Below are 25147 nucleotides of genomic sequence, written 5' to 3'. Positions count from 1 at the left end.
GGGCTCCGGAATAATTTCGACCACCTGGGGATCTTTAACGTGCACTGACATCGCACAGCACACGGGCGCCTTGGCGTTTTTCCTCCATAAAAACGCCTATGCACCTATGCACCTTGGCTTCGGTGACTGTCAGCTCCCTTCATAAGTTTGTCAAACGGCCCCTCATTTCATTTAACTTATCTGCTATATATATATATATATATATATATATATATATATATATATATATAGTGACGAACTAGAAGACGACAAAGTGGGCAGTGCCGCTGCACGGAGCGCTCGCGCTAGGCCCACCGCCATTAAAATCTTCCAACGCCATCTGTCATGCAGTCCTGTATTCACCTGCTTGCCGTCACGCAACAAGTCACGCAACAAGGTCTGTTGCTGCCAGGAACAAAGAAAAGGAAAGTGCACAGGCCTGCCCACTGACTCAAGCCGAGCCACAATCGCTACCACGTGCAGATAGTATAGGAGAGTTGAAAGATGGGATAGAAAGTCAGGATAGTAAAGACGCGCGGTGTAAAGACCAAGGCCGATCCTGGAGGCAGTGCAATACCGGCCCAACCGGTGGCGGGAGTGAAGCATCCTTCAAACTCTCCGTCACATTTCCAAAAATAAGTTCAATTGGACCCGTAACGGATATTCTACGGGGTCCGGACATTGGGAACCGTTTCGAGCAAGCGTGGCTCGCGCGATGGAATTCCATCTTACCCTGAAACGGCAGGTATGGTCCTCCTGCATCACGAGCGCGCATCGCGGCGGCGAGATGTCCAACGCGTGCCTCGGAAGACGTTCGAAAAAGGAGCGACTCGAGGCGACGGCGGCGTGAAACAATTCCTCTTCCATCAGCGCAGAGGTGACAGCCTCATAGGCGCGGCGACGGTGAAAGATCTGGTCGCAGGACAGGCAGAGCGGCAGCTGTGCAATCGGGGATCAGAGAAGCGTCGACCGCTCCAATGACGAACGCAGGTCACCGCCGAGGACGAACGGAAAACTGCGTGCCGATTTCGCTGCCGGAACGCACGCAAACACAGGTCGCACCGTGGAATGCGAGGACATTGTGTTGTGTCTCCTGCTGGCTTCGAAGAGTGAGTCCTTCAGGACAAGAAAAAAAAAACAAAACAGCTGCGTGCCGAAAGCAAGGGCACGTGAAAAGAAGTGCGCATCGGCACCTTTCCGTGGTTACGGTAATGGGAAAAACGGTTTTAAAAATACGGTGAGAAGCTGCGCAGTACATGGCTTACGAAATCGTCCCCCCCCCCCCCCCCCCCCTCCATCCTTCTCTCTAGCTCTGTTATTTGGCTTTTTGCTTGCCGCGGAGTTGCGATCCCGGCCTCTAAGCCAATCAACGTTCAAAAACGCGACACGTATTACAACCTGTTTTTCAGAAGCCGCGTCTATAAATAGTAGTACGTAGCAGCCGAGTTGATGCGCAGTCCCAATGTTTAACCTTCACTAGCTCAATCAGCCTATGGCCCTATTTTCTAAACTGAGACCGATGCAGTTAGACTACAAGAAACGCGAACAGTTTTGTAAATGACTTGATGAACTCGCAAGGCCTTAAGGACTCGCATTTTTCTCACACTACATATTTCAAAATTAAGAAGGCTTCAATATAGGGTTCGCAGTATCTGCAATTAAAATTGGCTCGGAAACCCGAAGACCCCTATTTCAAACTGACTGAGGAAATTCAGCGCTCATTCAGTCACGCATCGAGGAAGTGCGCTTTAGTCGGATACAACTCAAGAAAAAAGCGGAAAATGTCTCGTCGCAAACAAATCCCCTTTGTTAATCCCCTTGGATGAGCTACGGTGACATCGCAGAGGATGGCAGTTGAAAGGCGATAAGTTACGAAACAAACGCTTTAACCGCGGCGTCATGAAAATCGGTCGACGCCATGGGCTCAAGAGTCTGCTCCTTTGAGGGTCATCCGCTGCTTTGTTCTTGAGTTGTATCCAATGTCAGTGCACGTTAAAGATCCCCAGGTGGTCGAAATTATTCCGGAGCCCTCCACTACGGCACCTCTTCCTTCCTTTCTGCTTTCACTCCCTCCTTTATCCCTTCCCTTACGGCGCGGTTCAGGTGTCCAACGATATATGAGACAGATACTGCGCCATTTCCTTTCCCCCAAAAAATCGATTATTATTATTATTATCCGAGTATAGTTCTTTCGAAAGTACGCAGTTAGTCTACGAATACAGGCCGCACTTCAAAAACTACCACAATTACGAGCGCGTTCGCGCAGAAAACCGCGAGTTCCTCGAAGGAGATTGCATCGTGTACGCACCTTACGAGGCAGAGACGCTACGAGTCCGTCACGGGCGCTAGCGGCGTACTGCGGCGGAGACGTACGCCTCGCTGGGACGCGGCTCCTGGCAAGCGTGGACCGCGGTGGTGTCCCGTTGCCGTACGGCATGACGCACGCGCAGAACACGTGTGGAGTGTGGGCTCCTCGCTCAGCACGTGCGCGACAGGGAACGGAAGCGATATAATAACAGCGCCACCGAGGCTAGCGACGCCGCTATTCGGGAGGCGAGCCGAGTGGCACCGAAATAAATCAGACTAACCGAGGCAGCCGCGGTTCGGTAGCTACTCGGGTGACGGCGCATGGTTTGAGGAAGACACGATAGTTGCCGCAACAAGGCCTCTAAAGTTGAGCGGGGTGACGGAGGAGGCCATTGAAGGGAGGAAAGGCGCGGTAAAGGCCTTATTAATGGGGAAGCACTAGATGGCTCATCGACACGAAATCTTGTTACAAAACTCGCGATTGGTCGAAATGGTGTGACGTCATCAAAGGCGGGAAAATATGAAATGTTAACCAGTAATACTCAGCATACAAGAACTTGCAACTGCATCAATTACAAAGAAACAGAATTAGATTTGAATTCGAGAAGAAATGGAATAAAAGTGCAACAGAACTGAGATAAAATCAGAGTTTAATTGCAATAGAATTGGAATGCTTTCGGATTACTCACACTTAAGTGCCCAGGTAATTTTTTTTTTTCTGCCACGACGCCTGAATCACGTCATGGGGAAGGCACAGAGGGGATGAAAAATTGGCGGTGGTTTAGCTCTGGTTAACCCTGGAGTGACGCGATAGCTACAGCTGGCGGAGTGGAGCTTGGTCACGTGACCAGCCACGTTAAGAACCACGTGATCAGCCACGGCGCCACACCGCCGGCAGCTGCTCCGCACTACGGCTGCGTTCCAATACTCCCAAGTAGACGGCTACTTAGACGTCTTGCCGGACAGCCGCCATCTTGGGACGCGTTCCATTTTCGGCGAAGCAGTCTCATAAGACTGCTTCGCCGAAGTCCACATCGATGCAGGCTAACTTGCTGTCTAAAGATGGCGGAGCTGATGTACGCGGATGAGCGAGTCGTGCTCTTGCGGGCGTCGGACTGTACACGGAGTATAGGAAAGGAAAAATGTGAGTCATTCCATTATGTTATTTGGTACGCAAACTAGCGGCTAATTAATCTTCGTGGTCGTGCGATTCCTAGCAGTGAATCACGCAGGAGAAAATCGTGCAGTTGAGAGCTTTGCTACAGCAGCGGACGCTGTAGGTCTGTTTACGTGATCCGGCATTTAATTAGCGCCTTGATTTTAGAGAATACTCGTCGCTGTCGTTGGTTTCCTCGACGGGCGTTAAGACGGCTGGCGTGACGGTTAACAAATGTGTTCTTCTGTTGCTGTATTAGTTGCATCAACTCTTTCGCGTGCATTCTTTTTTATCTCTACACACTCAGAACAAATACACCGGCATGTTGCGAATTGATTTTAGTCTTTGCAGGATTAAAGATCGCTGCTGTATTTAGGTCTCTCGCTGTCTCCGAGTGCCACGTACGGCAGACAGCAGGTTTAATGTCACGTATGTGTTTTCCTGTTGCAGTGTATATTAGCCGTATCGCATTTCGCGCATATTGATTAGTCTTTCGTATTCTTTCTTATGTTTACAGGACCGTCTGGACGAGCACGTTCGAGGAGCATGTACAGTTTAGCATCAATAATAAAAGAATAATCGCATATCTCTTTAGCGTCGTCTTCGGAGAGCGGCCCCGTCTCTTACAAGTAGACTGAAGAATAGGCACGTCCACCAGTCCGGCTTACGCGCAAAGTCATTGCAGAAGAAATGTGTAAACTTGTTGAAAACACGTTTCTAATTATCGTTATTGCTCAGTTTGTGAAAAATAGTAGTACAACTGTTCATAAGCTTTAGTTACATAATCATGCCGCGAGGCGGCGTGAGCAGTAGACAAGTTCCAATACATGGACATGTAGATTGCTTCCTAGACGTCACACTAGACGTCTTGTTAGACGTCTAGAGTATTGGAACGCAGCCTACGTGACCAACCATGTGACAGCGTGGCGGCGCAGCCACAGGGTGGCGCGCCGCCACGCTGAAGGCTCGAAATGCTACCGTAATGTAGCTATCGCTACAAAATGCGCGAGACAAGGAAGTGTAAGTGTAGGGTAGGTCAAAAGTTCTTACGCCGTAGAGTATGCTTTAGACGCAAGCCCGGGCTGCCGAGTGGGCCAACCAGGTCGCCAACAGTCTTGGACTAGCGGCCACCTAAAACGGCCCTCCGATCACCAAGCTCTTTTTGACGAAATAAAATGTTCTCCAATCATTCATTCAATCAAACAATCATGAGTACAGTCGGGAACTTACAGCGCTTACGTATGAAGACACCGACGTACGCACAGGAGAGGATGAGATTTTTTTTTTTTACCTCCGAGGGCGTCGTAAATCCCTTCTACAATGTTAAAATGCGGCCACTTTGGAGAGGTGAAATTCGACCAGACCTGTGCGTACCGTACTCCATCTACAGCAGGATGGTATATACTCCACAAGATTCGAGATCTGACTTTAGTTCCGCCCTCTGCTGGCCCGAGGTGGTCAGGTAAAGCTTGCGCTACTAATAGCTCGAGCAGATACGACCACGCATGAAGAGACAATAGCAGCTAAGGTGGAGCACGCTAGTACAACGTTTTGTTAACCTGCGAATGTCAAGCACCTAGCGTCCAGTCCGTTAAGTATAGCTTCAAGGAAGGACAGTTTCACACTTCCCGCTATTTCGGATGGAAGATGGCGCAGATGTGAACAGCTTGCCGAAAAAAAAAAAACCCAGACACGTGAGCGTGACCAGAGCACAGTGCTTCTCAATTCGGTTCTCTCCGACCAACACTGTTTTCACCAATGTTCTGTGAAATAAATTTGCTATTGTTCGAAAAGCTTCCTCACCTTACTGCACATACACACGAACTATATCGAGCACGGCAGCTTTCGATACAGTCATCGGTTCAACGTGCGCGGGCTAGCGTATAAAATATTTCGGTCCGTAGTTCGTCATAGACGGGTTCGTGGAAACAAATCAACGCCGAAACCACTCGGCTGGGTGTTGTTGGAATGGGACGGCAGTATAGCGGGTTAATCGCGGGGCGAAACCGGCCCTCGGGCTAAGCCAGTTCGGTAAGGTTCATCGAGAACGCGGACGGCATTTTTAAGGCTTCGCGGGAAAACGCGATTGGTGACGCCGTTAGTGCGCCAGATTACGCAGGACTCGCCAGATGGCAGTATCTCGCGGTACTCCGCGAAGCCGACTTTACATCTCCCACTATGCGCACTACAACTGAAGCAGTCTACCTGACACACCGTTGCGAAGCTGCAGGAAAAAATAATAAGAAATGAAAACAAATTCAGCTCAGTCCAGACGAACTGCTTCATGTGCGCGGTGAAATTTTGCGTTTACAAGGAGTACTGAGTGTTAAGTATTCTCAGGCCTCAAATAGAAGCGAAAGAAAACATAAATCGGGAGTATGTTCTGTGACTGTGCATCAAATGCAGACAGACGTTCTTATGCAGGTAAACAATCTCAGACAGGTGCATCGCCTGTCTTTGCTGCTAACCACCACAGGGTGACCGAAGAGGCCATGAGCCGCCCACGTGCACAATATTGGCTTATGAACGGCTGCACGCACCTCGGCGAGAGGGTGCACTCATGCACTTGCAGCAAATGTCTCGTCTTCTGTTATTGTTGTTGCGACTGCAGGACGAATGCAACGGAAAGTGCGCGGGCCTGCACACTGGCTCAAGCCGAGCCACAATCGCCGCCGCGGTGGCTCAGTGGTTAGGGCGCTCGACTACTGATCCGGAGCTCCCGGGTTCGAACCCGACCGCGGCGGCTGCGTTTTTATGGAGGAAAAACGCTAAGGCGCCCGTGTGCTGTGCGATGTCAGTACTGTTACGTCTCGCCTACGGCGCGCGGTATAGCCGGCGCGGATGCAACGGACGCCGCGGCTTCGTTCATCGCTGCCGCAACGCCTCCCGCCAAGCGCGTCCAGGCAGGTTTCTGTGCCACGTGTCGTCGTGCGTGCGTGTGTGTGTGTGTGCATGTTGGTGCGCACGCTTGTCAAAGCGCGGCAGCCGGGGAGAGGAGCTCCTCAACTGGGAGGCGAGGAGGTCTGACCGGCGCCGGCCTGGCGGACGCGCCCGTCACGCCTGAACATGTTCAAGCGTCGCCGTATCGGATGACTCTTCCCAAGCCGTTCCCTCTTGCCCTCGACTCCGAGGGTATAAGACGCCGCTGCCCCTGACGCCGAGAGAGACTTCGATTTCGCCCTTCGAGTAACGTGGTCGCCCTGACCGGCTGCTCTTTTGAGATGCCAGAATAAACAAGTTGTTCTGTTGCCAGTCGAGTCATCCTTTGCCGGGACCTTCGGATGTTTCCAGCTTTGCCCCAGGCCGCCAGGCCAACGCTACCCTTGGGGCTTGCAACCCAGATGCAACAACTGGTTGCCAGCGGTGGGATCCCGACAACGGAGGCCAGCAGCGAAGATATGCGGTCATCTGTATGCTGAGCAGCACAACGACCATCCGGGAGCAGTGCAACGAGCCCTGTGTGATGACTGGTTGCCTGCAGCGGAACGACTGCGCTGAATTCGTGGCTGCGAGGTTTGGTGAGTGCGGGACTTTCTTCTGAGTTTTGCCAGGCTTTTGTTAGTGTCAGAAACAGAGCTGGTAATTGTGTTGTCGTTGCTGCCGGGTTAGTTTGCGGCAAGACAATAGTAGGCAGTAGAGAAAGCAGCATTCGGAGCAGCCATGGATTTGAAGTCGTTGCGCAAACCGAAATTGCTGGAGCTTGCAAGAGAGTTGGGTCTTGATGTCTCAGACAAACTCAGAAAACCAGAACTGCTAAGGGCGATTCTTGAGTTGGAGGCTGAGGATGACGAGCTGTCGGAATGCCTTGAGACCATTGAGGAGAGGGAACAAAAAGAAAAAGAGAAAAACGAGCGCGAACGTAAAGAGCAAAAAGAGAAAGACGAGCGCGAACGGAAAGAACAAAAAGAGAAAGAAGAGCGCGACCACGCTTTAGAAATGAAGCGTCTCGAGGTAGAGATGGAACGCGCTCGTAATGGAAGTCAGGCACACGGTGCAGGAGAACGGGTATCGTTCAAAATGACTGACCTGATGCGGCCGTTTAAGCTTGGAGAGGACATTGGTTTGTTCCTGGTTAACTTTGAGCGAACGTGCGAGAAGCAGGGGTTCTCTCGGGAAACGTGGCCACAGCGCTTGCTCACTTTGTTACCCGGCGAGGCGGCCGACGTAGTCGCTCGCTTGAAGAGAGAGGAGGCAGAGGATTTCGACCAAGTGAAATCGAGTCTGCTAAAAAAGTACAGGCTGTCAGCGGAGGCGTTCCGTCGGAAGTTTCGGGAAAATGAAAAAGGCAGAAATGAGTCATATACAGAGTTTGCCTATAGGCTTATGTCAAACATGCAGGAGTGGCTCAAAGAAGAGAAAGCGTTTGGTGACCACGAGAAAATTCTGCAGTGTTTCGGGCTGGAACAGTTTTATAGTCGGTTACCTGAGAACGTGCGGTACTGGGTCTTGGATAGGCCAGACGTTAGTACAGTGGCTAAAGCCGCCGAGCTAGCCGAGGAGTTTGTGACGCGTCGGGCTCGCGGAGCTAAGGACGGTCAAAAGGGTGAATTTGGCTCCAAGTCTGAGAGGCCGAAGTTCACACCCATGAGAGCAAGGGGGGACACGCGTAGTGCGGATGCGAGTGAAAGCAGTCCGACCGAACGTAAGGAGACGGCGGCAGCCGAAGCCGAACGCAGAAAGCGGTTCGAGGCGAGGCAAGCGCGCGTGTGTTATACGTGCCAGAAGCCGGGTCACTTTTCGGCGCAGTGTCCAGAAACAAAAAGAGAAGTCGTGTGTTTGTCATTATGTAGCACTGACGAGAACATGAAGCTTCTCGAGCCTTACATGCGAGACTTCCTCGTGAACGGGAAAGAGTGCCGAGTGCTTCGTGATTCCGCAGCTACAATGGATGTAGTTCACCCCTCTTACGTAGAACCCGATATGTTCACGGGCGAGTGCGCATGGATCAAGCAAGCAGTGGAAGCTCATAGCGTGTGTCTGCCCGTAGCAAAAGTGCTTATTGAAGGACCTTTCGGAGCACTTGAGACGGAGGCCGTAGTGTCATCTATGCTGCCCCCCCAGTACCCGTACCTATTTTCGAACAGGTCCGATCACCTCCTGCGCGAGAAGGGGCTTTTGTTTGGTGAGGCTAACGTTCAGGCCTTAACCAGATCGAGAGTTCGGGAGCTCGCTGCAAAGGTGGTAGTTGCGGGGCCGACGTTGTCGAACAATGAGAGAGGGTCGGAGGCGCAGCAAGCTGATATTCAGAGCACGTCCGAACTGAATAAAATTGAGCCTGTAGCGTTGAAGGCACCAGGTACTGGAGAGGAAATGCCCGACACGGGAAAGTTGGAAGAGCTTCCGGTCCAGCTTCCGGGACTAAGCTCAGTGACGAACAGGGAAGACACTGATCAGGTCATTAGTGACTTAATCATTAAAGCACCGCTGTCGCCTGAGCAGAAAACCGAACTACACCAACTCTTACAAGAGTTTCAAGGTCAGTTCTCTGAGAGGCCTGGTAGGACTTCTGTCCTTACTCATGATATAGAACTTACCTCGCCAGAGCCAGTACGATCCAAGGCGTACCGGGTGTCACCCCGCCAGCGCGATATTATGGAGGCTGAGGTAAAGAAAATGCTACAGCTCGGTGTTATTGAGGCGGGTGAGAGTGATTATACCTCCCCCTTGATTTTAGTTGAGGTACCGGGCAAGGAACCTCGTCCTTGCGTCGACTACCGCAGGCTTAATTCCATTACTAAGGATCAAATTTATCCGATCCCTAACATCGAGGAGCGCCTTGAGAAAGTTAGTAGCGCTCAGTTTATTTCCACCCTAGATCTTGTCAGGGGTTATTGGCAGGTTCCACTTACAGAAGAGGCTAGTAGGTATGCGGCGTTCATTTCACCAATGGGAACATTCCGTCCTAAAGTTTTGAGTTTTGGTTTGAAAAACGCGCCATACTGCTTTTCAAGCCTCATGGACAAAGTGTTGCGGGGACAGGAAGAATTCGCTTTACCGTATTTAGACGACGTAGCGATATTCTCCGCCTCCTGGTCTGAGCATATGGCACACTTGCGGGCAGTGCTAACCCGCCTGCGCGAAGCGGGCTTGACAGTCAAGGCTCCCAAGTGCCAATTAGCACAGGCCGAGGTTGTCTACCTCGGTCACGTGATTGGACAGGGTCGTCGCCGCCCCTCTGAAATAAAGGTGGCCGCTGTGCGAGACTTCCCGCAACCGCGCACGAAGACCGATATTCGGTCGTTCTTGGGTGTCGCCGGCTACTATCAGAGGTACATCCCCAGGTACTCCGATATCGCGGCTCCCCTGACGGATGCTCTAAGAAAAACAGAGCCCCAAACAGTCGTCTGGAGCGAGACAAAGGAGAGAGCTTTTAGCGCCCTAAGGAGCGCCCTAACAAGCCAGCCTGTGCTACGATCGCCAGACTATACCAAAGGGTTCGTTGTTCAGTGCGATGCTAGTGAGCGAGGCATGGGCGTTGTACTGTGCCAAAGGGACAATGGAGAAGTGGAACACCCCGTCCTGTATGCTAGTCGTAAGCTGACCTGTCGTGAGCAGGCGTACAGCGCCACCGAGAAAGAGTGTGCGTGTCTCGTGTGGGCCGTTCAGAAATTGTCATGCTACCTAGCCGGCTCGAGGTTTATCATTGAGACGGATCACTGCCCTCTCCAATGGCTGCAGACCATCTCTCCCAAAAATGGCCGCCTCCTGCGCTGGAGCCTAGCTTTGCAACAATATTCCTTTGAGGTGCGTTACAAAAAGGGGAGTCTCAACGGTAACGCCGATGGCTTAAGTCGAAGCCCCTAACGTAGGAATCCGCCTCAAAGTTGTTTGTTACTGATGTTTTCTTCCTGAGGCAGGATTTTTAACATATTGCTTTTGTTTAGTGTTTCTAAGTGATTATGTGCTTTCTAGTGCAATTTTCCAATTTGTGGACGCGTTCTGAGTGCTGCTTGACTACTGTAAGGAACTAGGCAGTAGTATAAAAGGGGAAAGAGCCTGGCAGAGCTTAGTGAGGGTTGTCTCGTGCTTGCTGACTGAGCGGTTGCGTTTCGGCGTAGTTCTAACGCTTGCTGGGAACGAGCACAAAAATGGCAACTCTCCCGAAGTGACTTTGCAGTGTCCTATGTGATCCTGAACCCGAGAACGAGGCCTTCTCTGTGCGCTGCGCTCAAGCAACGTCGAGGGACGATCGGTTTCGTTTACGAGCCTCATCGAGCGACATCCCTCTGGACAGCGGATGCAGTCCCCTGACCATCGGGATCTCCTTCTCCCGGCGGGGCGGTCTGTTACGTCTCGCCTACGGCGCGCGGTATAGCCGGCGCGGATGCAACGGACGCCGCGGCTTCGTTCATCGCTGCCGCAACGCCTCCCGCCAAGCGCGTCCAGGCAGGTTTCTGTGCCACGTGTCGTCGTGCGTGCGTGTGTGTGTGTGTGCATGTTGGTGCGCACGCTTGTCAAAGCGCGGCAGCCGGGGAGAGGAGCTCCTCAACTGGGAGGCGAGGAGGTCTGACCGGCGCCGGCCTGGCGGACGCGCCCGTCACGCCTGAACATGTTCAAGCGTCGCCGTATCGGATGACTCTTCCCAAGCCGTTCCCTCTTGCCCTCGACTCCGAGGGTATAAGACGCCGCTGCCCCTGACGCCGAGAGAGACTTCGATTTCGCCCTTCGAGTAACGTGGTCGCCCTGACCGGCTGCTCTTTTGAGATGCCAGAATAAACAAGTTGTTCTGTTGCCAGTCGAGTCATCCTTTGCCGGGACCTTCGGATGTTTCCAGCTTTGCCCCAGGCCGCCAGGCCAACGCTACCCTTGGGGCTTGCAACCCAGATGCAACAGTACACGTTAAAGATCCCCAGGTGGTCGAAATTATTCCGGAGCCCTCCACTACGGCACCTCCTTCTTCCTTTCTTCTTTCACTCTCTCCTTTATATCCCTTCCCGTACGGCGCGGTTCAGGTGTCCAACGATATATGAGACAGATACTGCGCCATTTCCTTTCACCAAAAACCAATTATTATTATTATTATTATCGCGGCCACGTGCAGGCAGTAGGAGAGTTAAAAGAGATGTGAGAGGAAAGATTGAAAGACAAGACGGCGCGTCGCAACAACTGCGTCATCTCAAGCGACCACGACGGTTTAGCAACAGATACCCGCGGTGACGAGGGGCCCTCACTACATGTGTGAGAGGCCCTAGATCCCAGCCCCTTAAGGCCATGAAGCCACCAGCCCGCCCCTCTCTCGTTCTCTAACAATTCATTAACTTTATAAATTGGCGCTCATCGTAAGCTCAGAAAAGAGCGCTACCCACGGACTCCACCCACGGGCGCTGTCTACGGAGGTTAATTTACGTCCGCATCGCTACTTTGCGCTTGTGTTTCAGTGGGGGACGACGGCGGTAGAGGGCGCGCAGCACGCGAGACGGCTATGAGCAGAAGGGAAAATCTGAAGAAACTGTCGCAGAAATCAACATAACAGAGCTGTAAACAGGGTAAGTAAATAGATTAGAATGCCAAAAAAAGCGAAATGTAGATCGAGTTAAAAAGAGAAACAAAACAATATGATTAGATGTAAGTTTACTGGCTTAGCGCATTGATGGGCGAAAGCTGATTGGCATTAGTGGCCAAGGTCTGGAGTGGCAGGCCCATTTTGACGTTTCACAGGCGACTGCCCGGTTGGGCGCCTCACAGGCCCGTTTTGGCGCCTATGCGCTGACGAGCATACTTGGCCTTGTTGTGGTCTTCGGCTCGTTCGCGTCACCGGCGCACTTCACGAACTGCAGGGCCGCTTGCGCGGAGCAAATAAGTCTAGTTCCCAACGTGTTCTTATTCGCAGTCTATACCATCTATTGGTTTTGAGGAAAGAAAAGCCTAACTTGCTCACTGGGCCAGTGGACACCTACCACAATCGCAAAGGAAGGCGGCTCAGGATCACAGCACGTGAACAATAATCTCTCGTTTTGTAAACGTGTAGTTACTTGCTCCCTGAAAGAAACTTAACAGCTGCATTTTATTATTCAGATGTAAGCCAAGTAGTCGGATGCATACAGCACGCATTGTTACAGCAGGCATTGTCATGTGATGACAGTGCACGTTAAAGATCCCCAGGTGGTTGAAATTATTCAGGAGCCCTCCACTACGGCACCACTTTCTTCCTTTCTTCTTTCACTCCCTCCTTTATCTCTTCCCTTACGGCGCGGTTCAGGTGTCAAACGATATAAGAGACAGATACTGCGCCATTTCCTTTCCCCAAAAACCAATTAAAAAAAAAAGACGGGCTCACGCATGGGTGTCTGACGCCTGGGGCCCGACTCAGAATGCATAGTCGTGTTTCGGTAATACGGCCCTCGTTAATATGAATAATAATTGGTTTTGGGGGGAAAGGAAATGGCGCAGTATCTGTCTCATATATCGTTGGACACCTGAACCGCGCCGTAAGGGAAGGGTAAAGGAGGGGGTGAAAGAAGAAAGGAAGAGAGAGGTGCCGTAGTGGAGGGCTCCGGAATAATTTCGACCACCTGGGGATCTTTAACGTGCACTGACATCGCACAGCACACGGGCGCCTTAGCGTTTTTCCTCCATAAAAACGCAGCCGCCGCGGTCACCTCGTTAATATGGATGACCAGATTTATGGACAATTTTTGCATGGATCAATGTTTTGAAATGTATTTGCGCCTCGTTAATATGGACACCCGTTTTCCGGACAATGCACAGGGCGAGAATGCACAGAGTGCCTGGGGGCCCCGTTTATTTTTGCAGCACTAATATGGACGCCGATGATTAGAGAGCTCGCCTGTCCCAACCAGATGTTTCATTTTCTGCATTCTGTGTGCAGGACCCCTACCAAAGACAGACAGTAAGGTGAGACCGAAAGAGGCCGAAAGATAGTCGGTACGAATGTGAAGGTGACTTACAAACGCCCTTTGATTTGTTTGCTTTCTGGTTTCGTGCTTTATGGGGCAAAGGTGCCTGTAAGACACGCCTTTCCATTCGTCGTATTGCACAAACATCTCCAAACGAGGCTCTCTCTCTGCATCCTGTGCTACGTTGAAAGCCACGTTCAACCGCTGTGAGCACACAGGGTACACTTATGTGCTGGTGGTTTGCGAGACTCGAGGAATCGTATTAGGAGAGATGTCATCGCGCCATGTCTCCAGCACGGTTGGGAGGTTCAGAATGCATTGCATGTTTTATGATAATTCCGGTCAGGATGATGCATTTGAGACGCGCAAATTATTGCCAAATTCATATTCTACTCCCCACGGTTATGCATAAGTAATGAGCTTAATCCCTAACGTGTTGCTTCCGAATATTTTCTTTATTATTCTACATGATTCGTTATAGCGGACAACTCGCTTCATGCGCAGTTTTGTTCGGGAACCAAGGTGTCCATAACAACGAAGCACGATTTTATAAACTTTGAAACGGCTTTGATCAGCGATGGATAGGTAGCCTCCTGATGCATCATAAAGGCTCAGGGGAGATGTCATATTCGATAATTTGCAGAAAGGAAGGGCGCGGGAATCGCAGCAAATCGGCAGAGTAGCCATGTGTTGACCAGCTATTTTTTGCGTTTTCGTGGAAGCATATTTAGAGGGACGTACAAAAAGGTTTCAAAATATAAAGAACAAAAAAGAGAGATAACCCTCACTATTGGTTCCCGCTGAAAAGTAAGGAGTAAAGGAAATGTGCTGAGAAGTGGTGGTACGCAATTTACTGGTCTTTTTTTTAATTGGTTTTGGGGGGAAAGGAAATGGCGTAGTATCTGTCTCATATTTAGTTGGACACCTGAACCGCGCCGTAAGGGAAGGGTAAAGGAGGGAGTGAAAGAAGAAAGGAAGAGAGTGGTGCCGTAGTGGAGGGCTCCGGAATAATTTCGACCACCTGGGGATCTTTAACGTGCACTGACAACGCACAGCACACGGGCGCCTTAGCGTTTTTCCTCCATAAAGGCGCAGCCGCCGCGGTTGGGTTCGAACCCGGGAGCTCCGAATCAGTAGTCGAGCGCCCTAACCACTGAGCCACCGCGGCGGGGCCAATTTACGAGTCCCGAAACCCCATTTTGTAACGGATCATATATCGATTGGTTCCTTGTCCCTTCAAAATCGGCAGCTGCAGCCTATGACGTCAGCAAGGGTAAAAAGCAGACATGAAACGTAATCGGCAGGCTCTTGCATCAAATGCGATCCCGGAACAGTAACAAGGAGGGAAAAAAATTAATAGAACGGGCAAAGAGCTCTATACGAAACACAGCTGTTGGATTTCTACACCCGAAACGACAACACCGGTTAACAATATGCACGCCAGTGATCGACAAGGTTTTTAGCCATATTTATCTCCTGTATTTTCGGTTCCCGTCCAGGTTTATGTCAATCTGCCGACGTCACAAAAAAAGAGGCGACATGTTATTTCAAAACGGGAATTTCACAATGCAATGGAAATAGCTGAAAGCTGTTTGAGGGAACAAATAATACTCGTTTGCTGATGCGGACTCTGTGCTTGCTGTCTGCTACTGCACTTATTAATACTGCGAACACTGCTATAGGAACAATTATGCCATGATACATATACACTGAACTGCCCGCAAAAACAAGAATAGAATACAGCGCGAGAAATTTTTTTTTTCCGCCGTCATATAAATTTAAAATCAAAAAGCCGCTCTTAGAAACCAGTTTCGAAGAAAAACCGAGTAAGATTGTTTTGCTCAGCGCCAGCATAAAATGACAATGTTATTCCAAGAAGGGAAAATAAATTGCGCCCTTGTTCATTGCCCGTAATAATATATAAAATCCCTAGAAGTCAGCGAAAATCGCCATCAATTTTGCTGACTCAGAACGAAGACAAAAAGCTTATGTCCTCCGCTCAAAATGTGGCGCAGCTGCGTAAACACTCATTGCAAAAAAAAAAGAAATCATCGCGTCGGAAAATCAGAAAATTCATCGTGTTGGCGGAAATCAGACAATATCGCTGGTTTCTTTCCAAACGATCCAAGAGCCTAGCGACGAACTGATCTAATCAAGCGACAATATGTAACGCAAGCCAAAGTTGATTGCGAAGAATGTCGAAGCATGTGATGTGATTTTGATGCCACGTTTAATGAGCGGGAGTGGCGAAAGCAAACTCAGTTCGCGTGTGCAATATCTACCGCAGTACGCCTCAGAAGCTTGTTTGCGTTGCAGAGTTAAGACTGAAGTAAGGCAAAAAAAAAATACCAAAAGCGTAACTTGTGTTCTGGGAGCGTAACCCAGACAGGAGCTTCCGGGACATTAACCGTATACTCTCCGAGGCATTTCGTTGGATGAGAGCTTGCCATATATATGCTCATGTTATGCCCGCAGCAAAGCATTCCAGATAAGTTGCCCGCAACGTACTTAAATAAAGTAGTATGAACAACACCCGGAACTGTGCGGTAGCTATACGTAGTATATACTGGCGAACGACATGTCCCCGTGGCTCCTCGATTACACCACGGGATACGGTTTCCTTTTGGAGGTGGCGTCAGCGCTTTCTGTAGTTTTGACCCCGGCTTTTTTATTTAATATTTTGTCCCTGTTCGCACCTAGGCCGACAATCACGTGTATCCATCACCGCTGATAGCGAAAGCAAACATGACAAAACCGCTCATACTTTATGTTCACCCTCTCCCTGAGTTCTTATGAGCGCATGTCACATAAAGCAGCGTTTTCTCATTTTTGAATACTTCCTTAATATAGTAAATTACAGCATTCCCATGCTATAGTGTCCCCATAGTAAATACTACCAAAGACACTCGTTGCAACAAGGGAGTATTTACTCATTACTAAATGCTCCCTTAAGAAGTAATTTAGAGTACTCCCACAGTAAACAGTCCCAAACGCTTTCGTTGCAATAATTACTATTCGTTAATTACAACTACTTCCTTATTAAGGAAATTACAGTATGCTCCTTAGTAAATTCTCCCAAAAGTACTACCAACATGGTGTCTTCGGGCACCACGCGTATGTAGTTTTCGGTTACGCATGCTATGACTCCGTTCTTCTCCGATACAGCGTGCTTCTCCGAATAATAATAATAATAATAATTGGTTTTGGGGGGAAAGGAAATGGCGCAGTATCTGTCTCGTATATCGTTGGACACCTGAACCGCGCCGTAAAGGAAGGATAAAGGAGGGAGTGAAAGAAGAAAGAAAGAAAGAGGTGACGTAGTGGAGGGCTCCGGAATAATTTCGACCACCTGGGGATCTTTAACGTGCACTGACATCGCACAGCACACGGGCGCCTTAGCGTTTTTCCTCCTTCTCTTCTCCGAACTACCGTTGTCGTATTAGTGCCGAGCCTGTACAGCGTGCACTCTCTCTACGACAAAGTTCAATGACCGATAGTGACACCGGCGGTTTGCTCACGCAGCTTGCGGTTATGTCCACGGACTCTGTGTAGGTTAAAACAACAGCTTTATCTGTTTTGCGATGTCTCAGCGGTTGCAGCAATAGACCTGCGTCGAACGCAGACTGCGCAAACAGTCCTCAAACCTTATAGCGCTCGTTCGTGGATACGCCTGAACTGAAAGTCGGCTTTCGTAAAAATGTGTTTTTGTGTTGTGCAAAGATGTTTTGCATGCCGTTACTATTTAATTTCTTTACAGCGATAGCTGTTAGGCGTCCGTCCCTGGCTTTCTCGTCGCCGGTCAACCTGGGTCGCATAAGCCTACGGGTGGCTTTGTTTGGAACAGCCGCCTGCCAGTGCAGGGGTGCATCACGTGACCACTACACCAGTGGTCACGTGACTAAACGCCTAAACAGGTAACGCTGAATCTCGCATTACATAGTCGTAACCATGCTGTGAGTTTGTTTTTCTTCGATAAAAATAAACGAGATTAAGAAGCTCAAAGATAGTTACGCAAGCAAATCGAAGGAGCTTGCTTGCCTGCAGTTATATAGGTGAGGTCTGGTCATTCAGGGAAGACAGGGCGACAATGCCTCAAGTAGATATTGGTTTCTCCCTGGTTCGCGCTGTCACAAGACTCTGCGGCGGCGGTAAGCACGTACTCTCGCGGCTTTCCCGATGTTATGGGCAGCGTAGGCGGTTTTGGTTAAGCTTTGCTTCTGACGCTTGAAAACGTAGTTTTGTTGCTTGTTGGGGGCAACAACGAGGGCACACTGGTCTTCGGGTGCCCGTGCGTCATCACGCTACACGATTCTCAACTTTGTGAGGATTTGCAGCAGTCAAGAAGAGTAATTACTGTAAAAGCGTGTATCATCATTATACTTCTCGCCGGAACGAATCCTTGGTGCGGATTTAATTTAATTACCAGACACGCTTCGCGATGGCGTCACCCCTTATAAAATGGTCTATAGAGAGTCTATAGACTTCTTATAGACTCTAGTGCCTTCCTATAGATATTTCTTTTTGTATATTCATAGTCTACAGACTGTCTATAGACAAAAGTATACTAAAAGTGTATAGCTATAAATCTATAGATTGTCTATAGACTATCTATAGGATTCGTATTGTCTTTAGACTGTTCTATAGTCTTCGTCTATAGAGAGTCTATAGACTTTATAGGCAGAAGTCTATGGACAGTCTATAGACTGTCTAAATAAGTTTTGTTAGGGACTGCTACGAATAGCCATCGACGCTTTGAGTCGTCTGCAGCGAATTACACGTAGTTGCGTAGCCGGCAATCCCTGAAAGTAGAGCCTTAGCCCTGCGTTTCCGCATACCGTTATCGGCAGCCGCAAACAGCGCATGCGCAGATCGGTAACGGTATGCGGTAGCGATACGCTAAAACTTGCTGCGGATTTACAGAAATTTGAAGACTGCGACAGAATAGGGCCCAAGATACTACAAAATTTTTGCCCAGTCATAACTACTGATTTTTACATAATATTGCCTGCGAAGTCGCCTGTTGTAACGACAGGCTGGTTCTGTCGTTACTACAAGCGATTGAACAGTACTACAAGAAACTCTGTTGTTACTACAAGAATTTATGTTGTTATAACAAGGTCACGTCCCAAAATACTATATTCACAAAACATATCTGTTGTGACGGGAGAAAATTTTCGGTCGCGATTTTCGGTATAGGTTTGCTCTAAATAATGCGAGAAGCGCGAGTGACTACCGTGGTTTCTCCCCTTTAAGATGCGTAAACCATACAGCGGCTTACCAGATAGCAACATATTGCGGACAGAATAGAAACTGAAAAGGGTTGCTGAGCCGCACGCTACGCGCCGCATTTTGTTCTTTTCGCAGCCACGCGGCGCGGCCTCGTTCCGTATGGTCTATCGTAACGCTTACACATAGCCGGCAAGGTAAGCAAGTTTCGGCGGGAATGATTTAGTATACTGCCGTGTTTCTCTGCTCCCTGCCGTATACTTCCCCGATTCTATGCAAATAATGAGGCTTGACACTCACCTACTTTATTGGTCGCCGGCGCGGCCCGCGACTCCAGCTGCCCAGACTTGCCCGAGACGCGTCGCCTGGGAGCCTGAGGGCGAAAGGGGAACGAAATGTCACTCAGGTCGTGCTCTCAGGCAGGAAAGAAAACAAATTGGAAGCAAAATCCCCAACGGTGAATACACTGTCTTAGCTATAGTAAAGTTCCCAAATAATACTGGTGGCTTGGTGACTCCGAATGATGGCGCTAATGCCTAACGACGCCGTGTTGAACAAGAGGTAGATATGGGCAAAAGCACCCCTAAGAATTTTAATTAATTAATCCATAAAAAATGGCTAACGGTTTAGTATTGCTAAGCACGAAATATTGTGGTGGTAGTGGTAGTGGTTTTATTAAAAATAATAGTAAAAAGGAAGGAAAAGATTTTTGCTAGCCCCGGCATCTGCTATCGATACTGAAGCACCTGAGCTGGGGCAGCGGAAATAAAAGGACAGCAGGCAGAATGGAGAAATGAAATGAAAGAGGTGAGGGGACAGGAAGAGAGGACAGGGGGAGAAGTAATATGTACAAACTATTTACACAATAAGAAATGTGCGAAAGCAGTTTTTTGCAGGCCGACACCAGAGCCGCGTACGTGAAAGCGCGATTATGTTGTCAACTGACCTAAGGAGCCAGTTAAAGTAGCAGTACTAGTGATTTATTAAAAAAAAAACGGCGGTGGTTTGGCTCTGGTTAAACCTGGAGTGGCACGACAGCTACAGCTGGCCGAGTGGAACTCGCACAGTCGAATTGCAAAGTCGGTCTATCGCCGCTCCGTTTCGCTGGGCGTTCCTCCTTCATCTTCGTCCCACCTGAGACGGCGCATGCGCACAGCTGTTGCAGCGCGGTTTCGCCGGCGCGGCAGCAGCTGCTCCACACCACGTGACCAACCACGTGGCTGGTGGACCAACCACGGCGCCGCGCCGCCAGCAGCTGTTCCGCACCACGTGGCCAGCCACGTGACCGTGGCGGCGCCGCCACGGTCACGTGCCGCCGCCACGCTGAAGGCTGGAAATGCTACCGCAATGTAGCTATCGCTACAAAAAGGGAAAAAAAAAGTGAAGGAAAAGATTGTTGACAGCCGCGAAAATTGCTATCGAATATCTAAAGCAACCGAGCTGCAGCCGGCGGAGGTGAAAGGGAAAGGGAGAGGATAGCGAGTACTAGTATAGAGGGTAGTGATAGCAAGAAAGCAAAGGGCAAAGCTTTGTACACTAGCCAGTTATGCGCGTCCTCAACTTTTTCACCGTCGATGCCAATTTACTGGATGTACGCCGGCGGCCTATCATCTAGTGCCTTGGTTCATAGGCCGCCGCCGTGCAAATGGTCGAGTGCCATGTTTTTGCCACAACGTTGTGCGCTCGGACGCAGGCAGCATCTCTTTCTGCTACTACAGCCACGTAGCTCGAAGCGCGAATGTTATTTTCATAGTAGTATTATTTTATTTATTTATTTATTTATTTATTTATTTTACAGGTACTGCCAGCCTTATTATCAGGCATTAGGCAGGAGTGGACAAATCAACAAATTCAAAAACATCATAATCAGCAAACAAGATACAGTATACTGAATAATAAATCAGAACAAAAACAAAAACAAGATACTATTTACAACATTGATGTCATTTTTTTTGGGGGGGGGGGGGAGGCACATGTCACTCAGGATTTATGCGCAAGTGCACAGAGGAATGACGAAACCATTGAAGAAGACGAACAAGAAGCTGAAGCAGACGTGCAATGCACAGCTCAATAGTGTGCTGCAGTACAACACGAGGCGTCATCAGCTGCGGCGATAGCATACTAATCTCGCGCAGTGGCCTGCGAAGCTGATCTGTTCGCGCCGCCGCGGGTTAGAATCCCAGTCGTGAATATTTATTTGATTTGTTTTTATTTAGTTCACTTGGCACAAACCTACAAATATCTCAAGATCTTGCTCGGGGCTTACTCATCGGAACAGTGCCTCCTCACTAAAATCCCAGGGCCGAAAGACATTAAAGAGGGGAAATGGGTAAGGAAAAATACATAGGGACATAATAAAAACGAACATAATGGCAGCAAAAAAAAGAATTATATTACTACGATCGACAAGAGCTTACCGGAAATAAAAATTCCAAGAGACATTTGCAATAGTATGCGGGGTTCAACGGCCCGAAATTACACGTGGAGTACATGAAGGATCACCTACTGGACGGTTCCAGATAGAGTTTAACCTCCTGCGGCTTTTTTTTTTTATGATGCGCTGAATCGCAAAGCACGCGGGAAAGGGTTCTTTTTGCCTACGTCAGGATACAACCGCCGCAATCGAAGATCGAACCCGCGACTTTCGGATCAGCAGCCGAACGCCACTGTGCCATCACGACCGTGTTAAAAGGACTGAAAGTACCAAAAAAGGTCGAAATTTCTTCAAAATATTTCCTTCGACATAGGCAAGTGGAAGTTTCACTACTGCATTTTGCCCTAACTTAACGCCGTCAAAACAAAGCGTAGTTTTTACATGCAAGAAAAAAGCCCATAGATTTTCCATACACTATATAAGTCATCTCCATGTCACAAAACCCGATTATGCAAAGTATCTAAGGGTGACCCTATCAACTAATCCGAACTGGGAACACGTAAATTACATTCGTCACAAGGCCCAGAGAAAGTTCTATTTCCTCAGAAGAAGATTACGCAATGTTCCTTCTGCTGCAAAACTTAATGCATACAAAACACTCATGAGGCCACTCCTGGAATATCCTCATATTATTTGGAGTCCTCACCGGGATATTTGATAGACAAACTAGAAAGAATTCAAAGCTCGGCAGTACGTTTTGTATACTCCGTCTATTTTTGAGGTTCGAGAATATCTAACCTACTAAGGTAAGCAGATCTTCCCAGCCAATAACACCGTAGAAAAACATCGACTTTAGTTTCTGCACCTACGTTATCACAGTCATTTCAGCATAACAAAAGAAACATACCTTCAGGAGGCATTCCGCCACTTTTCGAGAACAGTGCTAAAGCACTTCGCCAACCCAGAAGCCACATTAATATTTATAAGTATTCCTTGTTCCCATCAGCTATCTCTTACTGGAGTAAACTGCCATCTACTGTTGTGAACTGAAACTCAGCCGAATTCTTCATAGAATATGTTAATCGCCTTGAATTGATGTCATTACCACCGCTATGCCCCTGCTATAACGAGTTGTCTTTTGTATTTATTTGTGCCTATACTTGTTTCCTTTGTTCGATCCACTTTTGTCCTTTTTTATAGCTTTGTTCCACTCCTGCATGTGCCCGAGAAGGGCCAGCATAAACAACCAAAATAAATAATTAAATACAAATAAGCAGGGGTGAAAGGTGCTGGACGTTAAGCGGCGTGAAATGCTTTCTTTCTTTGTTAAACTTTTGTGCCGAAAAAAAAAAAGTAGTTTACCGTAACCTGCAGGGGTTCGTCGAGTTCGGTGCGCAATTATGAAGCTGTGCGTAAGATGTGTGAGTGCCCAAAGAGAAGACGGAATAAGATCAGTTCTGTAAAACGTTCTTGGTGTCGGCATTACTGGCACTCTCCTAAAAGAGGCTTCACACGTAGGAGTGTGTAGTATATATACTTTCTGACCTGAAGAATTAAGCATGGAACATGCTCAGCGCTCAGCATGACTTCAAACACGGGTGGTCTAGTCAGATTTCTTCGCGAAGCAGTAAGAATCCTTATGGGGTAGTGAAAGCGTAAGCATACGGGCACCACTGGAAAATATATAAACCATTATTCAGCGTGTATCACCCCGACGTGTTCATTAGATAGACGAGGGAGCCGCGAGGTGAAAGCTACCTTATGCGTTGCACGTTATACCGAACGCGACGGTATCTGCACATCGTGCGCGTACGACGGATACACGGCAACGCTACGTGGCGAAACGACACGTCCGCCATGCCGCCGTTGAATGCAGAGACAGATGCTTAAACGGAATCCCGGCCGCGGGAGGCGGAACTGTGACCTCAGCGAAGAGGCGACAACCACCGCGACGAAACGGGGGCATGTTTTCACGGGAAACAATTGGCAGCTTCGAGGTCGATCAGTTCACTCACCTCCGCAACATCCGAGTATCTCTCCTCCATCCCCCCTCCCCCCCGAGCGCACCACCCTTCCTTCTCGGTGCACCCTCTCCCCCATCTCACCGCTGGGCCAGGCGCCACAGTGCATGTTCGTCGCAGGTGCGCTATGCACAACACACAATAGGAAGCGTGGAAGCGACATCCAGCGACAGACTAACAGTTTACTCAGCGGTAAACTAGCACGGCAGCGTCCTACTTACGCGTCGCCTAGAGTACGGAATCGATGAAAGCCAAGAAATCAATACATTCAATTCATTCGCTCAAGGCAGCATGGGTCGTGCTTCGAACCGGCGAAGTCTTCGCCGAGGTGTTTCTGCTAGCACCCTATTCGACGCCGGCATCAGCAGTTTTAACACTGCTCAAATGTAATTAATTTCACACAACGTTCGATTCACATAGGAACGTTTAACTCACTCACTAACCCCCTCACCCTTTTCCCGTTTCCCCTGCGTACTCGTAAACACGGCTACACCTCGAAGGCGACAGTGGGAGAGAAGGATGTGAGCCGGCCCCGTCGTACACACGCTTATGACGTTGCGAACAATTTCCGAAAATTTGTTAATTTCGCGCTATAAATATGCAATTTACGATGAGAAAAAAAAAAGAAACGAAGCAGCAATCTTACGCTACGCTATAAACAGGGATTCACTCGGCTAGAACAAATTTCCTTCCTTTGCAGCCCATACGACAGCTAATTTTTTGGTGCTGAGCGAAAAGTGGCAGCTTCGCAATACCATGTATAGCGGTAACAATATCTCAGTATGATGTCATTCCCTATGAAAGATAACGACAAAGCGGTATTAAATGACCTTTAGAGAGTACATTACGGTGGCTAAATTTAAGAAGCCATTTAAATGAAGCACGAACATGAAAATAGATTCGAGGGAAATCGAAAAGAACTACAACAACAGATCTAGCATTTGAGTAATGCTTCTATTGCGGACAACGACAATAGGAAAGAAAAGAAAGCACTACATCATGATACGAGCGCACAAGGAAACCAGCAGACGTGATCGTGGCAAAGAAAATGCAAGGACGGATTTCTCTGTAAACTCCAGAAATTTGAGCTGTTGGCTGCGCATTAACCAACGGACGCAAATTATTCCCAGACTACTTGCAAACCACTTATAGGAAGCTGATCATGTGATGAAATTTTTCAAGCGCGAGAACATGTTCTTGGACGCTTTGCGTTGCATATTTAACATGTGTGTATAGGATATCTTTAATAAATTAAAGACATCTGTAGAACTCATATTTTCTAGCGCTTAGTGAACACAAGGGACAAGAACACACATACACAGGACGTACACAGCTAGCGTACGTCCTGTGTATGTGTGTTCTTGTCCCTTGTGTTCACTAAGCGCTAGAAAATATGAGTTCAAACAATATCCAACTAGCCCAAGTCTCTGCCTTACATCTGTAGAACCCTAAGGATTGAAGCTTTAGCATCAAACAAGTATGTAGAAGATATCTTAAATAGATTGTTAAAATAGATTGTTAATTAACAAATAGAAGAACGGAGGGCGACTAGACAACTTGTGGATCCCACGGAGCAACTGCAACCATACGTTATCAGCATGGTCAGTTCTAATCAATCGTTGCATGTTTGTCCCCCCTCGCCAGTCAAGGTGTTGTCTTTTCCTGGTTGACGAAATTTTTGTTGTTTAATGACTATTTATGCACTTATGTTCCTTGTGGATGCATGGCCACATCCTCTCCGCCCCTCGCATTCAAATGCCCTCCTCCGGAAATACCCGTAAGTTCATTCTAAAGAAATAAATTCGATTTATCTGCGAAATGAATTCCGGCTGTCATTTGCTAAAGGTCTCTGACCCGTGTTGACTTGCTCAAAACCTGCTTAAATATGTATAAATTTGTACATACTGCGTAGTGCCTAAGAAGCACTGCGCAGTACAATGCTCCAGGAAAGGTCAAGTGTCTTGTAACTACAGCGGCTTAAGTGCGTACTCTCAAGAGGTCTCATTCACAGCTTAAAATGCCGGCCCGACTACCATCCCTCACTTCTCACATTGCATTGTTCTTATATGGCTGCACTGTCATCACTGCACCCCACCTTCATCTCATACAACCTTCAGTAGACTGCTTTTACAACCTTGAGAGTGTTTTTTATTCAACCAGTCACTGTTGCCTTATGCCTCTGCTGTTATGAGGTTGTTTTTCTTTATGTATTTCTTGTGTCTGACTT

General features: G+C 48.6%; 1 protein-coding gene across 5 annotated transcripts in view; it reads right to left on the bottom strand.

Annotated features, from left to right (window-relative positions):
• The window catches only part of LOC144121013 (uncharacterized), a 297590-nt gene that overhangs the window by 64144 nt on the left and 208299 nt on the right, over window positions 1-25147 (bottom strand). For 2 of the 5 annotated variants that reach the window (XM_077653908.1, XM_077653909.1), the window contains one exon: window positions 18826-18898. The exons of 1 other annotated variant lie outside the window; for it this stretch is intronic. The gene's annotated coding sequence lies outside the window, so the exon portion shown is untranslated. Of the gene's footprint in view, window positions 1-2287; window positions 2382-18825; window positions 18899-25147 lie in introns of those variants that run through there. 2 more of the 5 variants (XM_077653911.1, XM_077653912.1) reach the window with 2 other exon arrangements.

This window comes from Amblyomma americanum, chromosome 2 (assembly GCF_052857255.1).
Source record: "Amblyomma americanum isolate KBUSLIRL-KWMA chromosome 2, ASM5285725v1, whole genome shotgun sequence".
NCBI lineage: Eukaryota > Metazoa > Arthropoda > Arachnida > Ixodida > Ixodidae > Amblyomma > Amblyomma americanum.
The sequence above is the reverse complement of the archived record's forward strand: the minus strand, read 5'-3'. Positions and strand labels throughout refer to the sequence as shown.